This window comes from Pseudopipra pipra, chromosome 10 (genome assembly GCF_036250125.1).
Source record: "Pseudopipra pipra isolate bDixPip1 chromosome 10, bDixPip1.hap1, whole genome shotgun sequence".
Taxonomy (NCBI): domain Eukaryota; kingdom Metazoa; phylum Chordata; class Aves; order Passeriformes; family Pipridae; genus Pseudopipra; species Pseudopipra pipra.
The window spans coordinates 21,829,363-21,854,210 of NC_087558.1; the positions used below are offsets into that span (position 1 = coordinate 21,829,363).

General features: G+C 49.5%; 2 long non-coding RNA genes across 2 annotated transcripts in view; both read right to left on the reverse strand.

Annotated features, from left to right (window-relative positions):
- LOC135419816 (uncharacterized) overlaps positions 1–2,086 on the reverse strand; it is a 61,979-nt gene extending 59,893 nt beyond the window's left edge. The window contains exon 1 of the long non-coding RNA XR_010433167.1: positions 590–2,086. This is a non-coding gene — a long non-coding RNA (uncharacterized LOC135419816). The remainder of the gene's footprint in view (positions 1–589) is intronic.
- Positions 2,087–11,155: 9,069 nt separating this feature from the next.
- LOC135419817 (uncharacterized) lies at positions 11,156–16,820 on the reverse strand. The gene is made up of 3 exons (XR_010433176.1): positions 16,461–16,820; positions 15,166–16,337; positions 11,156–11,458 (listed from the first exon to the last, which is right to left on the reverse strand). It is a non-coding gene; the product is annotated as an uncharacterized LOC135419817 (long non-coding RNA).
- Positions 16,821–24,848: the final 8,028 nt, after the last annotated feature.

Sequence of the window (24,848 nt, forward strand, 5' to 3'; positions counted from 1 at the left end):
AAGTGCACAAGACAGCCTTGACATCCTGGCAAATTCATCCCTTCAATAAAAAGCAGTGACTTGCAAGGCTGGGTGTGAGATATGGCGACACATATGGCTGGCACGTTGTCCCACATATTGCCTGAACTGCCACTGTCACCCTGCACAGCTCCCAGATACAGCTCCTCAGCTATTAAAGGCACAATAGAACATGTAATTTGCCTTTATATCTTAAGCTCAAAAGCTCCTTTAAAAATGATATATGCACTTCTTCCCTGAAATCTGGATTTTAACTGTGCTTCTTTCACGTGAAAGTGCTGCCCACAGGTGCCAGCCAGACTTTCTACGGAGGGGAAACCGATAAAACTTATGATAAAACATTTATCATGTGTTTCATTAGACTAGACTGGAATGGAAGGAAATATGTGCCATTAATCTGTTATTCTGTGCTTATCTGTCCAGTGAGGGGTGGTTGGCCTTGGGTACCTGCTGGCAGTGACATTGGAGAGAGCTGAAGAGGAGGGGGAAAGTTTGAGCACCATGAAAAACACTCAGCTAGAGGATGTTGGGCCAGAGGGCAGAGCAGAGAAGAAACAGTACAAAGTCATACCCATAATCCGTGTAAAACACCACTGGAGTCTGCTGATGGATCCAAATATGGTCCCAAACATCCCTCTGTTTATAAACACTCGCTTCCAAAAGCTTCTGAGCTGCTGAACAGAAACAAACACCAGCCATGATATGAGATAAACAGGAAAGGAGCCAGAGTAAACACTGCAGTGGGAACAAAGCCTGGGATAGCAAATACAGAGCCCCAGGGGACAGAAGCCACTGAAAACACAGGGAAAGGATGCTCTCAGGAGTGGAACCAACACCTATGGACAGGCAAAGCAGGACGAGCTCCACCAGGTTTTCCAGCAGCATGGAGAACCAGGATCAGCACTGCAGCAACCTCCTGGAAAGACTCGGGGCTTTTCCCCTTCAAACCCCCACAGAACTGCAGTGCCAGGCACCTGGGGAAGTGGTGCCCACCATGAAATCCAGGTTGATCCAGGCAGGTGCTGAAGCCCTGTAGTTCCTCCTCTCCATGCCGGGAAAAAGCCTGGCTTTGGAGACATCCCACTTCACCCAAGGAACCAGACTTCTGCACCTGGGAAAAACCTCCCAGACTAAAATGTGTCTGGCTCCCTTCCCCAAGGAAAGGACTATGGCCTTCTCAGCCAACCTGGGAACAATGTGTATCACCCACAGAGTGGAGACAGTCAGACACCATGAGAAACCAGTTGGGGACAAGCTGCCACTACGTTGTGCCAGCCCAGGCTTGCTCCTTGGAAAGATGCTGCCAGACATGCCCAGGGACAGGGGGAATTCCCACACAGGGGGTGGCATCACCTCACCAGTTCCCAGTTTTTGGAATTCACCCATCTTACCTCCAAAATCCAGAGCTCAGAGGACGAAGGACAGCTGTGCTCAAGGACATGTTTCATGATGATGAGGAGGAACCCAATCCCACATCCCAGGGACAGGAGGCTTCCCTCTGCAGCAGGAAGGAACTGGCAGGGCAGCCCCTGCTCTGTGGCACACACACTGCATGGGATGATGGGCTCACGTCCAGCCCAAAAACTTTGGGCTTTTTCTGCCTTGTTTTTCATATGATGGAATTGCAGGGTTTCCTGCTGTGCTCTGAGAAGGGCAGGAACAATAACCTTTGCAATTAGCACTTGGCAGAACAAGCTCCTGTCCACAATAAATTAACGGAATCAATTAGGCAGGAGGGAAAAATAAGCAGATGCCATAAGGCAAATCCTGGCTCTGCCAGTGTATGAGCAGAGGCCGTTCTGGAGCACTGGGATATCCTGCTGGGTCCAAGGAGGGACAGGCAAAGGCTTCCTCCCAGTGCCCAAGCCTTGTCCCAGTCAAGGAAGGGGAGGAAAGCCAACACAGGCTCCCTTTTAAAACCTGTCCTGTGGAATTTATCGCCCTGCTCTCACCTCGCTCATGGCAACCACACCCCGAGGGGCCTGTCCAGGTATGGGATGGACACAGACCAGGTCCCTCAGGGAATGAGGATCTCAGCTGGGATGTGATGGGTGGATGTGTTACAACCTTTTCTCATAGCTCTGTTTGCCCAAACCCCTTCAATTCCTCCCCATTGCACCTTGTGTCTGTAGGACACAGAGGTTCTCCACCTCCCAACTCCCCCAGACAGCCCATCCCCGTCAGGAGGACATCGAGGGGCAGGGCTGCCTGTCCCTGTCAAGCCTCTCTTTGCTGCTTCTGGTCAGGGAGGAGCAGGTTTACCTGACCAAGACACAGAGCTGTTGTCAGGGCCACTCACTGAGAGCAGAGACCAGCAGCATGGGCACATGTGCCATAAAAGCTTCCTCAGCAGGTTCCACAGCAACAAACATGGCCTGAAGTAACAAGAACACTGATTTTTCAGCCCCTGCCTAGTCAACATGCTCTGGCCTTCCATCCAACTGAGATACAAAGCTGTATTTCAGCTTCAGAAAGACACTGGATCCAGCATCCCAGGAAAGATCACTCTGATGCTCCCTTCAAATCAGCCTGGACATGAGAAAAGGTGTGTGCTTCAGAAAGGCAGGAAAGCCCCATAAACCAGGCAAAGTGATAAACAGCAGAGTGTCAAGATGGGGAGATGTGCCTGGTGGGGTTCAGCAGAGATCACTCACACCCATCTTTTGTCACCTCTTCATTAATGTCCTGGAAAAAGGAGTAAAGAGCAAAGAACAGAATTGGCAGCCCAGGCTATAATTAGGAGGTGTTGTCATCCTGGTGAAGGACAGGGACATAAAACAAATGGGGAGACAGGTCACAGATCAGGGGAGAAAATAAAGAACAGCAAGAAAAATGTCTGTCCACACAGATTTACAGAGGGGAGCAAAAGCATTCCAGCAACCAGAAATTCTGCTCTTCAGGGGGTTCTGGTATTTCAGATTTGTAGGTGCTGTGAGTGCCTGTGGTTCCAAGAGCCAGACAATTATTAACTGTTTGCTGGGGGGGATTCTGTCTGGAAAGGAACCTCTCAAGAAGTCAGAAGCTCATGAATATTTCAGACAGCAAAAACATGAAGATCTGCCTCCATGGACATCTCCACAGTCACCCCGTGGGAATCCAGTCCCATCCCTCACGATCCAAAAAGCCTAAAGATGGGAGTTGGGCTTATTTCATAGCCTCAGAGTACATCCAACATTTACCTCCCAGGCTTTCCTTTTTCCTTTCTCCTCAGAATCCCTTTTTCCTTCAGCAGGAGTTACATAAACACTCAAGTCCCAGAACCAGAGCTGTAAGGAAACATGAATACTCATAAGAGCCTCCAGCATCCCTCTCCAGTCAGCAGCACAGGAACCTCAAAGGAGCCAAGCAATGTATTCATGCACCCAGAAATTCTTCAAGAAGACTCCATGTAAAACACAAACCTGCAGAAGTAGGTCCATAAGGAGCTGGTTGGAAGGGCTGTTCTTAAAGGCACACTTCAGCTGTAAGACCCAGAGGTGCACTGGGAGTTCATTCAGGTGTCTCCTGCAATTCACCTGGTGTGGACACGAGAGAGAACAAGATTTAAGGAAGACAGATGCACCCAAACAGCCAACAGGAGCAGGAGGGCTGAATAAATCCACAGCTCTGGTGTTTTAGTGTGTACATACATATAGATTTATTTCCTTTTAAGTACATCCACAACATTAAGATGGATATGGAGATGCTCAGAAATCTTTGAAGATGACATGATGAGGACTCAGTGTGAAAGATCACCCTCCCCAGAATTTTTACTCCTTCTTCCAGGTGCATTAGAGAGCCATCACACTGGACTACAAATGAATCCCCAGCAGCACTGGCCTTCTCCCAAGCCTTAAATTGTTTATAGCCCATTCGATCTCCACTTACAGCCTTGGATCTGCTCATCAAATTGCATCTTCTTTTTATAGTTGGACTTTTTTTTCCCTCTTAAACACCATCTTATCTAATCTGCACCATTTAGATTTTGTGAAGCCTATACATGGTACAGGAACCCAGTCAATCAGATTTAATACAGCAAAGAGCTTTCTCTGAAGCATTTTTTTATTTAAGTGCACATACGTGTGCTCAAAGCAGGGATTTGAGAAGATTCTTCATGATCATGTTTTCTTCTCAAGATTTAGGGAAAAACGTGATGCTGAACTGTGGCTGAAGTGGAGTTTCTGTGTTTATGCTCCGTGTTTTCCTCTCCACTTCCCAACCCATGGAGTGGAGATGCTGCTGTGAACTTTCTCTGCACTGAGGTAGAAGATTACCTGGGACAGGTGTGGTTTGTGTGATGGCACAAGGACAGCTCTGGGGATGTAGAGGGAGCACAGATCTTTGGAACAGAGTGTAAGACACAACAGAGGCATGGTGAGAAATCCAGGAGGGCTCTGCACATCCCCAGGGCCTGAACAGCTGGTACAGAGTGATAGGAGGGGTACCAGAGTGATGGCAAGAGGCTTGATGGGCTTGATGCTGCTCCTCCCTTCTCAGCTGCCTTCTGCTGCCTCAGCCACTCCAGGTTCCCAAGAGGCCTTTAGGTCACTTCCAGGCTGCTGCAACTCCCTGTTTCCTGATTTATAAACACTTTTCTCCTCCTAGTGCTTATTCATGCATCAGAGAACATTTCTTTTCCCCTCTGTGCAATTACTGAGCACAAACATTGGCTTTTAATTGCAAGATTAAAGTTCCCATTAAAAAAAAAGAAATTCCTAGAGACTTAATAACCAAAGATTTTAGGAGGGGACCGTGTTCCTACTTGCAAAGACCTGCCACACAGACCCTTTTATCTTGGCATATCAAACTGGACACACATTTACTGTTGTTCTCCAGAGAGTCCTTCCTCCAAGCCTGCAACTTCTATTTCAATTTGATCTCTACTTTCCCTGGACCGTAGCCACTGCTGCAGAGATGCAGATGAAGTGTGCACATTGTGCTCCAGCCCACTTGTAAAACCTGTTGGGGAGCAAATGTGTCACCTCAGCTTCTTCTGCCACTTCCCAGCTATGGGGGACATCAGCCATGAGAGGATTCAGAGGTGTTTTGCCCAATACTCACACAGAATCCTTTGAGAAATCCACCCAAATCTGTATCAAAAAGCAGATTTCTGCTGTTAAGACATGGCATGACTAGACCAGGGCCATCTTTTGTCCTGGACTTCATCCTGCAGGGTTTGAATTAGGAGCAGTGGCTCCTAAGCTGCCACCTGCCCTGAGACTCTGAGTAGCAGCAAATTAGAGTCAGGATGAGGCCAGAACAAAGATCTGGATCTGTTTAGTGCTATTTTTCCTATACCAACAAACAAAATAAAAAGGGGGAAACACCCACATCTATGACTTACCCACAGACTCATTCACTCCTCCAGTATTACTGCTGAAATAATGGCATCCCAAAGACATCCCAACCCCACTGCTAAAACAACATCTCAAAGACATCCCAACCCCACTGCTGAAACAACAACATCTCAAAGACATCCCAACCCCACTGCTAAAACAGTGACATCCCAAAGACATCCCAACCCCACTGCTAAAACAGTGACATCCCAAAGACATCCCAACCCCACTGCTAAAACAGTGACATCCCAAAGACTTCACAACCTTCTCCTGCTAGACCAGCTGAGTCCCACCATGGCACGGGACAGGTGTCCTCCTCCTCCTCCCGGAAGAGCTGATTCTGAGCTTCAATTAAAACAGGTTTCAATAGACTTGAATCCAACAGGCTTCACAATTATTCCCTTTTTCTTTCTGTGTGTGTTTGGTCACTGAGTCTTGTTTCCCTCCACAGGGAAGTCTGCTCACTAAGCCTGCCTGCTTATTTAAAACTCAGCAGTCTCAGTCCACTGCCATTTTGCCACCTGAGACCAAAAACTTGGAGTCCTCGAGTCGTCAAAAAAGATGCAATTAGCACCAACACTGCCTGGCTCACTCCCTCCTATTCTGTGCCCATGTCTGAAGCTCCTTCCTTTGTGAGCTCTAATGCGTGTTTAATGTGCAACTCAATTATTTGATTACAACAGCGTAATTATGTAATTGTAATGTATTGTGCAAGTTGGCTGGAAGGAGATGGGAGACATTTGCTGAGTGACGTGGAATACACAGAATAACAACAGCATAAAACAGGAAACAGAATAAATCTAATGAGATGATCATTTGGAGGAATAGTTAAGAAAATGGGCACTTTGGAAAATGAAAATAGCCGGGCTTTTTTTTTTTTTTTTCTTTAATCTTTTTAATTAATTTATTCTTCCCTCTTGTCCTTTTGTGATCGGCAAGAAATTTCGTTCTTGTTGCCAAAGCACAAGTGAGCACGGCTGTGCTGGAAGCAAATAGCCAGGCAGGCTGGCCTGGCCCTGCCACAACCCTCAAAGGAAAACTGAATTTGTTCTGGGCTGGCCCTCAAAAAATGGTAGCACAGCAAAACACACACACACACACACACTTTACTGGATTTACAGGCACCCACGGCCCAGACACAACCACGTGCAAGCCAACGACGCTGAATAACCTCCCACTTGCCACAGAAATATGAGTAGATGCACGGAGTGGTTCATGGCTATTCATCACAGAGCAGTAATTCAAGTACCTGGATGAGCCCTCAGGGCCATCTCAGGGTGACACACTTGCTCTCCAACATCTGGACTTTGGATCAGAACGCTCATGTCCGTGGGCTGAACCCAAAAACGAGGGGAAACACACTGGAAGAACATGATCGAGGTAAGCAACAGGCACAGGGGAGTTCACTGCAAGAATTGCAAACCACATCTTGGAGAGCCATTTTGAGCCCAGCTTTGTAAGCTCTCCAGTTTCTCCTGCTCTCCTTCTAAAGGCTTTAATGACTCCCTGTCCCCCAGCACCAAGCACATACTGCAGGAGACCACAGCAATAAATAAAAGCAGCAGCAGGGAGACAACCAGTCCAGCCAACTCACCCAGCTCTGCTGAGCTGCAGTCCACCAGGTTTCTGTGGGAGACACAAGCTCGTGGCAAGTATTTTAGGGAGACCTCTGAACCTGTTTCTCATCAGTAACTGATGGATAGCTGGCTGAGGGCTTGGAGCAGGAGAGATTTCCACAGCCAGGGTTTCTCCAGTCAGAGCTCCTGCAGAGCTGGCAGCCAGACATGAGCCAAGGCCAGGAGAGAGATTTGTACCCCTGACTCTTGGCACTTGCACACACACACTGTCAGGCTGTTCTACAGGTGACACGTTTATACACAACTGGGGTTCCACTCAGGGCTATTTCAGCCAAGTTTCTCTCTTGCAAAGCCGCCTTCCCAAGCCAAGCTTTGGCAAACGTGGGGTTCTGACCCGTTTCAGCAGCAAAGCTGCAGCCTGATCCTGTCTGAGCACAAACTCCAGAGTAAGTAATACTGAAACTGTGCTGATGTTAGCAAAGCAAAGAGGGCCAGTGGCTGCCAAAGTCTGCTGCTATCCAAATAAGATTAGCCAAGGAGCAAACTCCATGGTGTGGAAATGGTCCCTCAGCCAGGCAATGCCAGGAAGAGTGAGCTCCTGTAGTGATGCCAGACAGGGAGGGGTGAATCACAGGATATGCTGAGCTGGAAGGGACCCACAAGGACCATCCAGTCCAACCCTCAGCCCTGCACAGAAACATCACGAAGAGTCCCACCCTGTGCCCCAGAGGATCAGCCAAACCCTCCTGGAGCTCTGGCAGCCTTGGGGCTGTGCCCACTGCCCTGGGGAGCCTGGGCAGTACCCAACCAGTCTCTAGGGGAAGAACTGTCTCCTGAGATCCAACCTGAGCCTGCCCTGGCACAGCTCCAGCCATTCCCTGGGTGCTGTCCCTGGTCCCCCAGAGCAGAGCTCAGTCCCTGCCCCACCTCTGCCCCTGCCCAGGCAGTTGGAACTGCAGTGAGGTCTCCCCTCAGCCTCCTCTGCTCCAGCTGAACACACCAAGTGCCCTCAGTGTCCTCACACGGCTCCAAATCAAGGCCCTGCACCATCTCTGTTGCCTCCTTTGGATGCTCTGGCTTAGTGTTTTTCTTATTGTAGGTATAGGCAGCCTCAATTCGCCAAAAGTTTTATCAGTAACTCTTAGATAACACCCAATTTCAGTCCAAAGGTTCTGTTTCTCCCTGGGTCTTCTCCACGTGATTCACTGGATTTCACACACAATTACAGTACAGCAAAGCTTCCCTTCCCAGTTTGCCCATGGAAAGAGCTGCAGAAGCTACTGGGAGGCTCCATCCTTTCCCAGAAACACACATTTTGGAATCTGAATCGTAGACCACAACCCTCAAAACTTCTGCCACCTCCTGACTTGCAGTGAGGCAATTAAACATCTACCAAAATAACAAGTCAGCACTCTGAGATGGTACTTCAGGATAAAAGTGTTTGTTTGGTAGAGTTTACTTTTCAAAGAATGTCATCTGAAGCCAGAGTGAAAACATTTCTGGTTTGCAATTAGAGAAAAAGATTTGTATGTTCTCTCAGTTTTTAAAAAAAAAAAAGGAAAAGGCAGCACTTAATGGAATCCTAACAAAGCAGATTTGGCATATCCCACACATTCCCCTGCTTTCCTTTGGAATAAAAATGACAAGAAAACTTTGTGTGCTGAGGCTTTCTTGCTGTTTGGCTGAATACAAGGTAGAAAGAGGCTGCAGATTGGCCTGTGCCACCAAGGATTTCCAGAGCATCTCCCTCCAAAGCAATCAGGGCTATCAGCTTTAAAACCTACCACCGATTCCTCTGCCATTCCAGAAGAATTCATTAACATTTTGCTCCCGGACAAAACAAGACAGGTCTTCTCCTGTGGATCTGGGCAGCTGCTGGGCCCCCCAGCAGCATCCATCACCCAGCATGTGAGGTCTAAAATTCCTCTCACTGCACCAGAGTATTTGTATGCATTTCTGAGTGCTTGAGAATTATTATGTTGTGCAAAGGCTTGTCTAACTCTTCAGGGAGGTCACACAGACATGTTATATATTCAGCAGACGTGCAATAAACACAATTTAGCACCATCTACCCACCTTCAAACACTCCTGCTCGCAGGAAGAGGAAAACAAACCCAAATGTTAATAATGCATCAGCAGTGGGGCTCACTGTTATTAGATTTGTGGATTTGCTTGGGGTGGTGTGACATTCGTGTCCCAAATACACGCCCCGAGCAAGGCACAGTCCTGCCAGCCAGGGACAGATTGATGTGGGGGAGAAGAGCAGGGCACCCAACGGGGGATGAGCCTGAGTGTGACCTCCCTGCATGGATGCTGCCAGGCTGAGGGCTGGAAGGCTGCCTGCAGGCTGCCTGCTAAACCCAGCCCAGCCCCAGTCTCCCATCACAGCTGCTGCCCGTGCTGGCTGACACAAGGACAAAGTTTGGGATGCGTGGAAATTCAGGGAGCTGCTTTTCCAAAGGAGCAGCCTCATGTTCAAACACTGGCATGACCACTTGCAGTGTCCCTGCAGTGAGGGCTGGAGCCCTCTGTCAGGGAAGAAAATCTGGATTAATGTTGCTAATTAAAAGGGACAGAGGACACGGTGCTCGGGACCAAACATCTTCTCGTCAGTGGAGAGATAAACAGAGCATGTCACAGAATCCTTGAAGGGGTTGGGTTGGAAAGGACCTTCAGGTTCATCTCATTCCACCCCCTTACCATGGGCAGGGACACCTTCCACTAGCCCAGGTTGCTCCAAGCCCTGTCCAACCTGGCCTTGGACACTTCCAGGGATCCTGGGGCAGCCACAGCTTCTCTGGGCAACCTGTGCCAGGGCCTCCCCACCCTCCCAGGGAAGGATTCCTTCCCAATATCCAATCTAAACCTACTCTCTGTCAGTTTGAAGCCTTTCCCCCTTGTCCTGTCACTCCAGGCTGTTGTAAATTGTCTCTCTCTGCTTTTCTTGTAGGCTCCTTCAGGCACTGGAATATTCCAATAATCTAATTACCATGATATAACACAAGATGAGCTACAGTCTGAAAACATATACATGGACACTCAGCAGTGTCTGTACCCCCATCACACATCTTCACATCCTTTAGAGCTGACCACAAACTGCTACAGTTGGCACAGGACCAGGCCTTCATCCCCCTGGCCAGGAACACTGTCAGGGGAGCTGCAAGGCAAAGAGACAGGGATACAAGGACAAGAGGAACAGGCAGGAACTGATGCCCAGGAAGTTCCACCTGAATGGGAGGAAGAACTTCTTTGCTGTGCAGTGACCAAGCACTGAACAGAGACCAGGCAAGGTGTAGAGTCTCCTCCCTGGGGATATTCCAGAACCACCTGGATGCAATCCATGTGCTCTGGGATGGCCCTGCTGGAGCAGGGAGGTGGGACCAGCTGACCACTGTGGTCCCTTCCAACCTGACCCACCCTGTGATTCTGTGGGGTTCAACTCATCAGTTTTACCTTTAGGCCAGGGAAGACCATTGGGATTGTGGACTCTGATGCCCTGGGAACACAAGACAGGGAGTTCTTTCCCATCAGGCTGATTGGGCTGGAGCAGATCTTCCAGATAAAGCATCCAACATTGCAGAGGTTCCACTGCCTCCTTCAGGAAACACGCCAAAACTTTACAAAGCCCAGAAAAACTGTTCAGGACAGTCAAACACAAAGGTACCTCCCTGACATTGATGCCAGGGCTGGAACAGGACACCAGGAGAAGCACCACCACACCCTTACCATGTTCCCTTTAACTTCTCACCAAGTGTCACAGAGGACATCAAATGGATTAATCCCTGCTCTTGTATCACCCCCCAAGAGAAGTTGGGTTGTTGTTTCTGGGTTGGATATTTTTTTTTGTTCTTTGAAGTTTAGACTAATGAGACCTTTGTCCTCAGAAAAAAATCCCACTATCTTTCCTCCTTATAGGTCCCAATCCAGCTTTTTTATCCCACACATGGCTATGAAATATTGATGTTTTCCCATCTCCCTAGGTCCTGAGCAGTTGCATCCCATCCTCTTCTCCCTTTTTCCCCCTGACTGGACAAGCCCCTTGGCCTCTCCTCTGCCCAATCCACAGGTGAACAATGGGAAAAAATCAACCCAACACTGTTTCTTACAGACAACCAGCTTTCCATGTAAGCATTAAATATCAATTACACAAGAAGCCATGCAGTGCTTTAATTATAGTCATGAAAAATATTCCCATTAATCAAGTTTCTAATCAGTTAATTTCTCATGATTACATGAAAAGTGGTATTTTATCGATTAACTCTTAACAGTCACCCGGATAAATCCATTCTACATTTTTTTGCACATCCCCTGTTTTACAACAGGAAAAATTCTTCCTTTATCAGAGACTTGCCTGAGAATAAAATAAGTTTCTTGCTGCTGGTTTCTGGCAGTGCTGTGCTTCCCTCTGGGGCTTGTTCATCTTGGTTGGAGTGTGGGCTCCTTCCTCTCACACCCACCATTCCAGCACCCACCATCTCCATGGAATGGGCTCTGTCATCTTTCAAAGCTGTGATTCAGGAGACTGGGCCCACTTTAGATCAAAAAGACCTGCAAAAACAAAGGGTGATACAAGAAACAGAGAGCTTTGCCTTTTGAGAAGAGATGAAAAGAGCTCAGCTCACTTAGTCTGGCAAAACAAAAGCCAAGAAGGGACATGGCTGGGGTCTAGAAATACATGGAGGACTGGAGGAGGAAAAAAGGGAGGGAGGAAAATAGGGTGAAAAAGAGCCATTTCAGTCGATGAACAAAGCAGCTGTGAATTAATATAAGCTGAGTTTAGAAATACATGCTAAGAGGCTCGGGGGAAAAAAGACTTTCTAACAGGCTTCCCTTGGGAGTTGCTGGGCAAAACCTAAAAAAAAAGGGGTTTTTTGCATAACTGGAGCTCCTTCCATGGTTAGGAATGAATGTCCTGTCTTCAGAGAGGGTTTTCTGGGCTCCACATCCAGGCTAGATGTGAAGCCACTTGATTAATTATTGCCTTTGCTGACTTTTCCCACCTACTGCTCCGCTCAACCCCAATTATTCAGGATCAGCTCATAACAACCTATTGAAGAGGTACAGCTTTTCATTTGCATAAGCAGTTTCAGCCAACACAGTCTGTTGAGACAGAAAATATACGCTGAATATTTAGCAAGTCTGATGGCATTTCAAAAGCATGTGATGGCACACAATTGATGACATCATGCATTTCTCATGTTTCCTGAAGCTGAAGACTAATGAGGCACAGAACTTCACCCAAAGCTGATTGGCTGAATGTTTAAAAAAAAAAAAAAAAAGAGAGAAAAAGATGCAGAGTGTTTCTAGATTTAGATACAACTCCCAGAGAATACCATCTACTGACATCAAAGTTCACACAGAAACGCAAAATTACACCCAAAGCCCTTGAGCAGGGATAAATATTTAAGACAAGTATCTCTCTCCTCCTTACAGAGGTGCAACCAGCTGCTCTGGTGAGGTCCCAGTTGGGTTTGACCCACAAAGCCACTGTTGGATCAAGCCCCACCTAATCCCCAGCTGCTGTTCCAGCCTGGCAGGTGGCTGTGCTGCAGCTGGAGAAGCAAGCCCAGGTTTCAGAGAGACCTGTTCCTTGCTGTTCAGACCTCTCTTCCCACAAAATGGTAAATGTGGGAAGAGATGTGATGCAAAAGCCTCCATGTGTCCTTTCCTCTGTCCCAGAGCTCCTTTCCTGGCTCTATTCCCCACGTTCTGCAGCACTTGGAGCAGTCACTAGTCCATTAAAGGATGCTACGTGCTCACTGGTCCCCAGGGAGGGCAGCCAGCAGCACGTCTGCCTCGTGTTATGTGGCCCTACACAATCCCTTTTCAGCTCTCAAATCACAGAATCCTGGAATGTTTGTCTTGGAAGACACCTTAAGGATATTCCACTAGCCCAGGTTGCTCCTGGCCTTGGACACTTCCAGGGATCCAGGGGCAGCCACAGCTTCTCTGGGCAACCTGTGCCAGGGCCTCCCCACCCTCCTAGGGAAGAATTCCTTCCCAATATCCCACCTAACCCTGCCCTCCGGCAGTGGGAAGCCATTCCCCCTTGTCCTCTCACTCCAGGCCCTTGTCCCAAGGTCCCTCTCCAGCTCTCTTGTACATATCTCCCAATCCTATTTATTTCTTACAAATCTCCCAATCCTATTTATTTCTTCCACCTATTTGGAGCTAGTGCAGAAGAGCCCAGAGCTAGGACAGCAGCTGGGATGGGGAATTGCCAGTGGGAAGGGGACAGGATGCAAAGATCCTCTGCTGCCTGAGGGACACCCCCACACCCTTCTCTGCTCCCAGCCCGGTGTGTCCCATGTGTCTGACAAACCTCATGTAGGAAGGAGAGGCACCTGCACTGAACAGTCCCATCAACAGGCCTTGGGAAAATCCAGAAGGAAAAGGATTTAAGGCTGGCCCTGCTGGCAGCCTGCTCAGTGCTTCCTCAGGGCAGTGTGTGTGAGGGATGCTGGGCATTGACAAGCTCTGCTTGGAGCAAAATAGAGATTATCAGCAGGCTGAGAAATACAACAAATCCCTGACTGAGTCTGCAACATCCCAGCCTGCTCCCAATATCCTCAGATCCATCCTCTCACCTCTGTGTAGGTACAGACAGGTCGGGGGAAACTTTAGCTCCTTGCTGTTCATCCCAGGCTGGTGTGTTTACACCAGAAGGTGTGTTTATACTGAAAAAAAAAAAAAGCATCTCCACACCACCACGTGCCCAGGACAACAGCCCTGGCCACTGATCTGAACTGATACAAGGAAATATTTGTAAGGAAATATTTCCTAACAAATAGCTGTTGGATTGAGGGAGAAAGGACAGCAAACCTCCACCTGCATGCACTGAAGCCCTGCCATGTGCTGCAGAGCATCCCTGCACACACCTCCCCCTTGGTGTTCCCAACGTCCTTCAACACACCACGAGCAAGGGGAGGGAAACCACAAAACCATCCCAGAGCAAGTTTTCTCCCGAAGAGTTCAGCTGCCCGAGCCTGTAAAGACTGACAAATGGCTCCCCTGCGCCGTTCCCACCGCCCTCCCTCCCTCGGGGAATCTTGTTCAGCCTCGGGAACGCTTTCACGTGTGTGGCCTGGGACAGCAGCCCCCAGCAGGGAATTAAAGGAGGGGGCAGGTCCGCGGGCCGGCGCTGGGGAGGACAATGGGGAGCGGGAGGGAAGGGGGGAGAGGGGAGGGATGCTGCGCGCTCTGCCAGGCACCGCTCGGAGCCGGAGAAAGGGAGAGGAACGAGCCGGCTGGAAGCGTCAGCGCGCCCAGAGCCGCTTGATTTATTCCCCCGCCGCGGCGATTATTTATTCATAAATAAAGCAGAAAGGGGAACGAGGCCGGATGCTGCTCAGAGGTGGCATTTGTGGGAGGAAGGAAGGTACGAGGACCCCACCCAGGGAGGGCTGGCTGACGCTTCTCCTCCCCCCGCCCGCAATCGTAACCTATCATTTAATTATCTTAACAAGGGGTGAAAAAAATAGAGAAGGCGAGAGCAGGCACTGCTTTCCCAGGCAAAGGCTTCTCCCGGCGCCCAGCAGTGGGCTCAGGCTCCCTGTGCCTGCTGCCCTGGACGTCCCCCTGCCCCACATCCCTTGGGAAAAGCCACACGCTCACAGTCCCACTATTCTTCTCCCGGCAGCAGAAAGGCTGGGACGTGCAGCACTGCCCACGGGGCTGATGGAGGGATGTTCCCCTCCCTGTGCCCTTCTTGGAGATGCTTCCTAGCCACATCCAGCCATGCTAGCAAGGGAGACCCCCCCCCGGGGATACTCTCAGTAAGGCTAGACCAGCAAGGACAGGCTTACATGTCAAACAATGACTGAAAATGCCCAGGGAAACAAAGAGAGAACAATTCAATGGAACAGCTCACTACCACTAAGATCAATGCCACTGAATAATAGATTTTCAGGCCAAGCCTTGTGTGTCTCAGAGACAGCCTGAACAAGCCAGGAAGAATTTGGGGAGATGTTCAGTACCAGTGAACCCAAGCACAGCTTCCCAAAGTGCCAGGTTTGGCTCTGGGATCTGAAGACAGCACACTTTGGGGAGTGGGTATTTGCCTGCTGGCTCTTTGACACTCAGGAATCTCATTTTCCAGGGTGTCAACAAGGCCAGGAGAGCCAGAAATGTACATTTGCTTTTTAGTGACAGCTGAACTACATGAAATCTGGCTCTGGGGCTCTTGGAAAACACACTAAATACCGTTAAGACTTGCAATAAAACTACTCTGCTTGGCAACAGAAGGCTTTTCTTACCCACCACTCCTCCAGGCTCCGTCATCTCCTCTCCCTCCTGCCCAGCAGCTTCATTTTTGCTACCAGGAGCCAGTGTTTGGAGCCCAGCTTTGCTCCCATATGTGAGCAGATCAGCTTTCTGCCCTGGGAGAAGGAGAGAATGAGGTTTAGCAGAGCCCCAAGAAGCTTGACCATGACAGCATGGGGCAGAGGAGCCCCTCTCTGCAAGGTCTTCCCAACCCTCTGGCACCGCACAGCTGAGAAGAGGCTTCATCCCAGTCCCACCAGGCATTAGTCTGGCTCCATGCTGCTGCACAAAGGGGTCTGTCAAGAGTAAATGGATTTTGCCTTCTCAGAAGGGGAAAATAAAGAGGTGGGAGAGCCCTTGTGGGTCAGCAATCCCAGGTCCTCACTGCACCAAGTGACACCTACCACAACTCCATATGGATGTTAGATTAATGCAGCCCCAGACTGCTGCACCAGCCACCCTGACCCTGCCTCGTTCCAGCTGGAGCAGCCATCAGGAGAGACTCTTGGCAAGGAAGAGGTTAATCCACCCCAGCAGCAACAGGACAGTTAAAACCCTTCCCCCTCTGTGTTCTCCCAGTGCTGCCTCAGGCTCAGCAGCTCTCCCAGCTCCAGCTCTTCCAGACTGTGTGATTTAAACTTGGACCACGTTTAAATATTAAATGGGAGAAATTAATAATAAATAGAACGAAAAATATTATTTATCCCTAAACGGGGACATCACTCACAAAAACAAAAGAGGCAAAGGGAGACTGTCCCCAAGGCTGCAAAATGTCACAGCCTCACCTCCACTGTGCTGCCACAGAGTCCTCCTCAGAATTTGTCAGCAACTAAACCAGGAAACAAGGTGTGTGATGAGAGAAGGGTCTTCTCTCCAAAACCACAGCAGAGTGCAAAAACCCTCATTCCCAGGCCCAAGAACTCATCCCACCCAAGGCTGCACCCAAATCTGGTCCCTGTGCGAGGAGGAGCCAGGCAAGATGGGATCCCCAAGGCCTCCACACCAAAGACAACCCACAGCAGCTAGAGGAGCAGGACATGTTCTGCTGTATCCTTAGGATGGTACTGGATGCCTCTGAGTCATCCTGAGACATTCCTGAAAGCAGGCATGTGAGTTTTCAGGATCTCCTCTTCTTGGTCCAGTCACATCTTCCACGCTTTCATTGCTGGAGAAGACAGTGAGAACATGTCACTCCCAAATATCAGACAGTCTCCCACACACACACAGAGTGAAATGCAGTTTTCAGCCCATTTTGAAGCACGACAGAGATGGGAATGTGCAGCCTCACCGTGCCTGGAAGGATGTCTCTCCAAAGCTCCTGCAAACAGGCTCCCCAAACTTCAGTGACAGCATAATTGTACATTATCTCCTGCAACTTCACTCAGACGGTTTAGGGGACGATACAAAGAGCAAAGAGACTGTAATATTCGTATTGACATTCCCCCAAAATGCCTCCTTTCCTGATAAAGCCGCTGTCTGATGAATATGGAAGGCTTGCCTGGAGGCTTTGCTCAGCGTGTCAGTGTTTAATCAGAGGAGGTGGAGCGGGAGCGACCCCTGCACAGCGACAGCCCAGCACTTTTTAGGATGTGCAAGACGTTTTCCATTTTCATGGACAATTCTGTTTACAATCCCTCCTCTAAAAGGGCTTATAAAAGATTCACTCTGCCTCGGTATTTGAAACAAGAGTTAGGCAGAGAACAAGATTTTGTCTGCTATTCCTTCCCCCTGGGGATTTCTAATGAAAACCATTTTTTTGCGTCTAAACTTTTCGATAAGGAACAAAAAGGTTTTTTTTTTTTCCTTCCTTGGTAAAAAAGGAGTAAAAACTGAAATACTTCAGCCACAGCCCAACATATCATGAATTGAAATGATTGCCAGGGTGTCTAAGGAGAGCTGCAAGGGAAGAGCTGGAGTGCGGAGGAACAGTATCTTATGGACCGAGGGACCAGCTACCAAAAGTGATGCAATGTTTTTGTTGGAAATCCAGTTTCTATGATTTTCCTCAAGGATAAGAATTCCAAAAGCTGTCTGTGCCTTTGAATGCTCATCTCCTAGGAGTAAAGCAACTGGATTTTCTGAAGGCATCTGCTGAAAAGCAAAACCCCTGACAACCCATAACTGGAGTGGAAGGACAAGTAAATGCTTGAAAACTTGAAGAGAAAAAGGCATGTCCTCGATTCTCCCCAAGGGTAAAATCCATGGAAGCCTGGGGGATTTCTGTCCAAGATTTCAGCAGGGTCAGGACTTCACCCATGTGGTTTCTCTTCACAGTTCATGGATCTGTCTCCACTTCCCTGATGGACATCCAGCTCCACAGCTGAAAGATGCTGACAGCCATAAGGAGGACATTCCCCCAGCCCCCTCACTCACCTCCTTGCATGCAGATCCTGGCAATTGATTTCTTTCCTTCAGTGCTGCTGCAGAGAAGAGTCTGATTTTGACAGATTTATATTTAGACTCACTTTCTTTTATTTTTTTTTTAAATTTATTTAGGGAATTCTGTTTATCTTCTGGGTAGAGCGCCAAGTTCACCCATTGAACCATGGAAAACAACACAAAGTAAAGGATGTGCTGAAAACAATCCATAGTATTTGTAATACCTCAATTAAGGGAGCATAAGTATTGAAGCCTTAAGTATCTTGAGAATCTGAAGCATCAGTTCTGACAGCAGAAGGTGCCACTACCAGAACTGGGAAAAAAATCTTTGCCTTTCAGCTCATGAGCAGGAAATATCTCTTGCCCTGAAAAGACAAAAAATAATAACTATCTAAAAATATTAAGTTCTGTTGAGTTCCACGTTTTTGGTTTGACATTGTACCTTTCAGTTTCCTACTGGCAAAACTGGATTTTCCTATCCATGAACATTCTGATTCGTCATTTATTGCTGGAGAGGTTTAAGAGGAAAGTTTGTTCCATTCCATGAGCTGGCCAGTTGACAGAGATTCAAGGATCTTGAGTATAAAAGGGGCAGGCAAACGTCTGGTCATGGTCCAAATTTCAGAGAGTAAGGCAAGAAAATCTGTTCACAGATGACACCATTGAACTAGAAAACACCTTCAAAGATGGTCAAACACTTGTCCAAAGAGGCTGGGAATGGGAATTATGTGAAACAGTCGTGGTTCAGGGAGCATTTTGCTGGCAGGTGCTCTTTCACTCCAGTTCCTCCCTCTGAGGAGCAGCAGAACGGACAGCACTGGTATTTGGAAAGCTTTTTGTTTCTCCACCCACGAGTTCCTTGGACAAGCCCCCTCCAGAAGCTAAATCCTTCCATTTGATATCCTTCCAGGTCACCGGCCAATCTGTCACATCCCTGGTGTGACCTGGCTTTTTAGGGAGCCAGGAAGCGCTGGGGAAGCGCCGCTTTCATGTGTGCAAAGGGCAGCACAGCAAAGCACGTGGCAGTGCCCCTGAAAGGCCCAGCCACTTCCTCAGCCACCCGAGGCTTTTGTCCCTGTGATTTCGTGCTGGAGGAGGGGTTTTCTTCCCAGGCATGGGAAGCAGTTCAGGAGGATGCAGTGGGTGTTTCGCTCGCCGGCTTCAAAGACGGATCCTCCTGGGAAAGGGCAGCACATGTCACTGAGACCACGGAACTGCTCTCAGCCTCCCAGCAGCCAAGAGCTTGGCAAGATCACCCAGACCCGGCTGAGCCCTGCCAGGATCCCCACGGTCCTCACCTCCTGCTCTGGGCCATGACTTCAGCCCGGGCAAGCACCATTGTCCTATGGCTGTGCTGGACCTGGAAGGACCTTTTCCCAGGTCACACTGTACTATTGTTCTTCCCAAGGAAAAGGGAGGGATTTTGCCTCTTCTCACGCTGGGCTGGATATTGGGACCGTCCACCCGAGCGCAAAGCACAAGCTGGACCTGCCCAAGGCCCATATGTCAGAAGTGGGAAGGACATTCCAACAAACTCACCATGGAAATGGTCACAATCTGCCTCCTGGGCACGAATCACACGCTCGTCCAGCACGAGCCCCAGGGCTCCCTGCAGACATCACCTGCCAGCCAAGGACACAGGCTCCATTCCTTCAGCCAGTGCTTTCCATTTCGGTGAAGGGCTGAAACCAAACAACCAGCAGGAACCCACACCAGCAGATTCTTCTGCCACTACCCAGCCTTAATGCAATGGTGGGCACTGGGGGCTCCTTCGTAGGGAACAGTAACAGCAGCCAAGCCCTGGGCATCTCCAAGGGACTCCATTTGGGCACCCAGCACTGGGAGACAAATCCCTCATTTTGTTGGCACAGCCTCCTGGTGAGGTGGAAAGCCCAGGTTTTGCCCAGTGATGCTCCCACCAGCTGAGCACGTCAGGAAGCACCGCCTGGCCCCGAGCCACGAGGGTTAGTGCTGCATGATGGAGGATGAACTCACGAGCCCAAAGCTTCATTTTATTGCAATAAAGAAAATCAAGTAATGACAAGCCAAGGGGTGAGCGACGGGGTAATGGGCGAGCTGCCACAGAGCAAAGCCAAAGGAGACCCTCTCCTCCTGCTCTTTGCCTTCCTCCACTCCCCACCCGCTCGTGGTGGCCTGTGGAAGTGCCAGACTGGGCCGGGAGAGCTGTCGGACAAAGCTGTCACCGAGGGACTAATTCATGGGCAATTCACAATTTATGCTCAGCCTTTCAGCCCCATTGCTTCCTCCAGCTACAGCAGTTAATGACAGCCCCCCCTGCCCAGCCCGGCTCTGTACCTGCCCAGCCAGACTGCACCACTCCTCTGAACTCCCCACATCATCAATACTGCATTAACAGCAGTTGTTATAGTCACCACTAAGGAATATTGCCAAGTACAGTGCATTTGCTTTTATGGCAAGGAGAAAATGGTCCTGCCTGCACAGACACTCCCCCCCAGACCTCCAGCACAGCTCTGCTCCAAGGGAAGCCTTGCAACGGGATAGGTGAAACCCTGATGTTCACTGAGAGGGTGAAGTGGTGCCCCCAAGGCAGGTTTGGTTGAGCTTGGACAAGCTGAATGTCATGGCACCACAGCCTTGACCCTATAAACAACCCAGGCAAGCTCAGGTGACCACCTACCTTAAATCTCCTGTCCCTCTCAGAAGCAGGGCCCTAAAGCAGAGTTGAAGAAGCGTTTGGATGATCCCCTGGGGCACAGGGTGTGACTCTTGGGGATGGTCCTGTGCAGGGATGAGGGCTGGACTGGATGATCCCTGTGAGTCTCTTCCAACTCAGCACCTTCTGTGGTCCTGTAAAGAGTATCCCAATGTGTCCCAAAGCAGTACGTGCAGAAACATGGGAATGCTGGCAGAATTCAGGGTGAAAACCCAGCTCCACTGCCTCCCAGATTGTTTCATCCAGGATGCTTCTTGAACCGGAACCACAGAAATAATTTGCCAGTGAGAAACTCAGACCTTCAGGTGCAACCCAGGTATCCATCCTAATTCAATTTTCCCGAAGAAGCAGAGTGCACCAGGACAATCAGAAAAGCAATATGCAGTTTGCCTCAGATGCCTCACCGCAGACTTAACGGGAGAACCACAAATGAGACATCCTCCCCCACACCAAAACGAGCTTTCAGTGAGCCCACCCCCACAACACAGATTAATAAATAGGCAGATGGTTCGTGTCAAAAATCCCAGATCCAAATTCCCTTAGAGATGGGGGAGAATGGAATGAGAACACACTTTGTAACTGCTGGGACTGATACAAGTCTCTACAAAATGCGCCAAAATTCAAAGGGTTTGAGAGAGGATTTGACCCTCCCTCTCCCCTGTCATTTGTGTGCACTTCCAATTTCACTCCCACTGAGGCATCCAGATGGACAAACAAGAAGCTAATAAGCTTGGGCTATCACTAGCTTACTGTGACAATCACAGTAGGCCTGGTCTACCAAGGAGAAGGACCACAGGGAAATCATCTCCCACGGATCCTGCGATGGAAAACTGTTCTCTTGTCTCGAGCCTTCCCCTCTAAATGGGATAATGGCACTGCCAGGCTTCCACAGACCTTGGGAGGATGGGGGAACACACTCAGCGTGGGAGCTGCTCAGGCACTGTGATCACAGGAGCCGGGCTGGACTTTCACCCAAGCAGCGCATTAAACATAAAAGAGAAGTCACCATGGATGTTAATATATAGCATCAGGATTTATCCCCCCCTCCTGCTCCCAGTATCATGTGACAACGTTAATTAAACGTGTTTCTGACCCTGCTGCGCTTCTTTAAATATTTGCCATTCTCCACAAGCACTGTTTGGTTAATGAAATGAAATTAATGAGCTCATTAGATTGTGCTGTAATCTTTCAGATGCGAGCCCGGCGCTCGGAATCACCGCTCCCTTTCTCCGCTCTCGTGCTTTAACTCAACACATTCAGCTCCAGAAGCGGGAGCTGAACAGAGGAGTAATCAATTAACAGGGCAGCCAGCCACGGGAAGGGGAAGGAGGGAAGACCAAGGCCAACGAGGCGCAGCTCACTAACTTTCCCACGGGAGCCGATCCCGGGATTCCGGGCGGTCGCTGGCACATAGCTTTGTTTGGCGGATGCTTCACCAAGGTGAAGATCAGCTACAGGAGCTGAATCCATGGCTACACCCACCCCGGTCTGCGTGTGAAAGCCAACAGACCCTGGCAAAGAAGAGCTGGGCTTTAAAACTTCTTACGGGCAGCCCCGGTAGTGGTGAAAGAGAAGGGGCCTCACTCCAAACCAGCAGAGGCCACGGGGTTGTCCCCCACCACTCTGATCTCTAAACCTCCTCCTTGAGCATCCTAGGGAGGAAAGCACTCATGGCCTACATCCCTCCATCCAGGCAACTCCCCACACTCACTTTGATAATTACTTGCCCTAATTCCACCCATTCTAACACAAAACCCCTCCGGCATCCAGCCTTTCCCACGTTTTCCCCCAGCCCAGAGCAGTGTTTGCATCCTGGTGCCCACTGGTAAAATTAAACCCTGAGAGCAGCAAACGAGGCTCTTTGCCTTCAGGCTGCACCACCTCACCAGGCGAGCACAATTCCCACCTTTTTATTTGGAGCAGGAAGGATTCTCCCCAGAGCAGTGCTCCGTTTTCCTATTGTCTTGTGAAGCTTCATCAAAGAATTAACTCAGATCAAAGAGTCTCCACAGCAGCACAAAATCCCCCAACGGGGAGGAAAAGAAGGAGGGGGGTGGACAATAAGACAGAAAAACGCTTGAGTAAATCTCTTTCCAAGAAAGCAAATAGGTGTAGTTCTGCATGCACATGAGCCCCACAGTTCAGAGCCTGGGTTAGCTATGGTGACTCCTAATAGCACCAGAGGAATTCGGGGTAGGAAATGTATGCAAATCAAATTCTCTCCATGGCTGTACTCACCAACATATGGGATCTCCAAGCTGTATCAAGCTCCCAGTCCCTGGGCTTTTGCAATTTACCTTTTAGCCCAAAAGTCACACGGTGCTGAACTGGGCCTGCTCGGATAAAACAAGGGGGTGATGAGCACAAACCAGGGGGAGCAAGAAGAAAGCATTCCTACAGTGAGACACTGAAAATCTTCAGGTCAAAAAAAAGGAAGTGATAGCCCAAATCCCCACAAAAACCTTGGGGAATGCAATGTCACAGTCACTATTGCAGAGCACGTAAGAAAAACGTCTTTCCACTCATGAGGAGCAGGACTAAAGCTGCAAAACCCAAATTAGCTGTATTTCCACACTCATTCATTGCACCACCACTCCCCACACCCAAAAGATGCTCTCAGAGGACTCTTGAACCATGCCCCCTCTGTATCTGAAAAAATTAAAAAGCCAGAATCATCTCTAACTGCTTGCCCAAGTGGGTATCACACCAAAAAGCCAGGCTCTGAGCTAAAATATCTCCAGGTCAGCCAGGTCTTTCACCACCCTTCATGTCCATGGCTCAGACTCCTTCAGTGAGGTTTGACTTTCCTCTTGTTTAAATGATCCGAACGTCACTGCCTTCAGTGAGTGATGATTAAAGCAGAGGAGAAAAGCACAGCTATCATTTATCCAGGACCTTGGAGGGGCTGCAAAAAATACTGGCAGGGCCAGAAAGTGGAGGAATGGACATCAAGGGCAGCAGAGAGGATAAATAAAGAGGCCAGGCTGACCTCTCCCTCCCACTCCGCCTGCAGGAAGGAGCTGCAGACACCAGGGCAGGGAGGATTGGAGAGGGAGAGATCACTTCAGGCAGCAGGTATCACACAGGAGATGATGCACAGAGGATGAGCAGGTAACTGAGGATGGCAGGGATGGAGTTACCACAGCTCTTGGACAACTCTTGCCAGATCTCTGATGGGTTTTCCACCAGCAAACTCAGCAGCAATGATGTGGGAGATTCAACACGGGCAGGACACCCTCAGAGATGGTATTGGCTGAGAAGTTACTCCAGAAGGGAAGACAAGTTAGTCTTTCCACCTCAGGACTCCACAAACTGGTCACCACATTCATACACATATCCCTGGGTTGCACAGCTGGATCCTGCCTTCCATCTCCCTCCAGAGGCAGCCATCTGCAAAAATGAGGTATCCCCAAGCTCCCAGAGCAAACGTTGCTCTTTGCCAGCTGTGCAGCACACACCAGCAGTGAGACAGAGCCTGGCAAGCAGGCCAGCAAGCTGGGTTATACACCTGGAAGGGTTCAACACCTGAATCCATCTCCAACCAGCCAGCACCAGCCCTTCCACTGATCCCTTCTGTGGGCTTGGGGTCCCTGCACCATCCACACAGAGCTCCTGTGACTTGTGTCTTCATCCTGGCTTAGCTGGTGTAAGCACTGCTGCTTCCACAGGGCTGGTTTATTCAGAGTGGGTGAACAAATCTTCCATCTTGTCTAAAAATCAACTCAAAATTCAGATTCTGGCTCAAAACCAGCCTCATAACAGCCCGGTTATGCTTCAGTCAGCCCAGCCCCTACAGCAAGAGAGAATGAATGCCCATGTCCCCATATGCCCCATACACCTCACAGGTCCCACAGACCTCATGGGCCCCATAAGCCCTCTAGATCCTACAGACCTTATGGTCCCATAGGCCCTATAAGCCCCATACACCCTCTAGGCCCTATAGACATCACGGCCCCACAGGCCCTATAAGCACTGTGGGCCTCTGGAGTCCCCCAGGGTCCCTGGGAGTGTCTCTTGGCAGATGATTTGGCCCTCCCACCTTGCCCTTAGTTCTTCCAAGGGGCAGTGCCCACGGACAGGGACCTGCAGGATGCAGGGATGCGAGGCAGCCCATGCAGGAGGTGCCTTTGTGCAGCTGGAAGCGGAGCCGAACCCCACGGGGCGGGTTTGGGAACACGTCCTGACAAATGCAACTGCATTTCCGAAGTGTATTTATATCTTATCTGGGCTGTTTACCCATATGTTCAATAAATCATTATTCATTATCTGATAAGGTGCTCGCAGTGAATTCCTGAGCCAGGCTTACAGTTAGCACAGAGCGGGATGCACTGGGAATACAGATGGAAAAATAAATAGAGCATCCATCTCCAACCAGGCTGCCATGCCACCAGGGGATGTGGTGACACTGCCAGCCATGGCACCAAAGCTTGGGTCACCCAGCCTGCTGGGCTGGGGACGACAGGCCTGTGTTATGCAGAACAGCTCCCTTTCAGTTAATTACACTCTGAGATCCCTTCTGATGACAGAAGTGACATTACAAAGCCAGCCGTGTTTCCTCTCTTCTGCACCACATTCATCTCTGCCCTGCCCAGAACCCCAGAA